The sequence below is a fragment of the Carassius auratus genome, chromosome 9 (assembly GCF_003368295.1).
Source record: "Carassius auratus strain Wakin chromosome 9, ASM336829v1, whole genome shotgun sequence".
NCBI lineage: Eukaryota > Metazoa > Chordata > Actinopteri > Cypriniformes > Cyprinidae > Carassius > Carassius auratus.
Window position 1 is genome coordinate 15,476,090 of NC_039251.1, and position 1,475 is coordinate 15,477,564.

The following is a 1,475-nucleotide window of genomic DNA, read 5'->3' on the forward strand; positions in this document are numbered from 1 at the left end:
AGTGAGCCTGGAAAGATTTTGCGTTGTAGCTTCTCCTTTTCAGCCGTTCTATATCCAGCCCTTGAGTTTGGCGCTCGAGGAGTTCTGTATACCCTATGCCCCCCCCCCCCATCATCAAGTATTTCACTAAAGCACAATGGAGTGTCAAGACGATGATCAAGAAGCAAGCTGCGAGCTGTCAATGCCGTCCTGATTGGGGAGCGAGGCTGAGGTGGGTTCAGTAGCTCGAGCAAGCAAATCTCGAAAGTCCTTGCAAAATATCTCCACTAGCAAATTCAAATGGAGCTGTACGGCGGTATTCTGTTGCACCTGAAGCTCCAAACAAGAGGAGACTTTATTATTATTTTAATTAGGTTCTTTGTGTTTAATTTCCCTAGGCTTACCCTGAGTCAGTGCCCGGTGTGAATGAGGAAGCGTGCATTTTGAGTGCCGTTACCCCAAGTGATTATAGCGCAGGTACAATAGCTGGCATGTATAAAATTTCTCTTATTAAAGTCAATACATATACATATGTCTGATGCATAATTTATACCAGCAGCAATGTAGCGCCAACATGGGAGAATAGCTTCACAGACTTCAGACTTTTTTATTGCCTTCAAAGTGTTTTAGAAAGAGCATCAGGCTTTAGAGGGAATTCTGCCGAGCTTTCAGCAAACACTGATTTGGGTGAATGTCCCAAGTTTCCTCCACATTTATTTGACCAGGATACCAAATATTTAGAGACAAAAGTTTATTCTTTCATAGATTTTGTCGAATCTGCACTGCACTGTTATGAACAATTTTTGTTTTGTTTTAATAGCATATTAGAGTACTTAAATGAATGTACAACCATAAAAATACATTAAGCTTTATAAAGCTTCCCACACTGGAGTCTTGGAGGACCGATTGCTGTTTCTTTGGGGAAATTCTGTTCTTTATTCATTAGTTAGGTTTCCAGCCATTTACATTTACACATTTGGAAGATGCTTTTTTCCAAACCGCTTACACTGTATTGAAGATATACATATTATCAATTCATGCATGCATTTCCTGGGAATTGAACACATGATCTAGAGTTTATATAGGCACATAATATATATATAAATATAATATATATATTATATATATAATATATATATATATATATATATATATATAAATATATATATATATATACATATATATATATATATATATATATATATAAACTAAATTAAAACCTTAATAATTTGGATAAATTGGCAAAGAAAAAAAAATTATCTATTTTAATTCCAAGATGTGCGTAACATGCCATGTGATTTGATTAATTTGTTCAGAGAAGAACATTATTATTGCATAACAACTCTAATGTTGCTGTCATCATTCTGAAATAATAAGTCAATAATAATAATAATAAATGCCTTCACGAGTGCCAATAACTTCCATTTCTACTTTGCGCCAATTTTTCTGTCTTGAACAAAATTAATTTAAACTCCCTTTTATTTGGAAATTGCTTA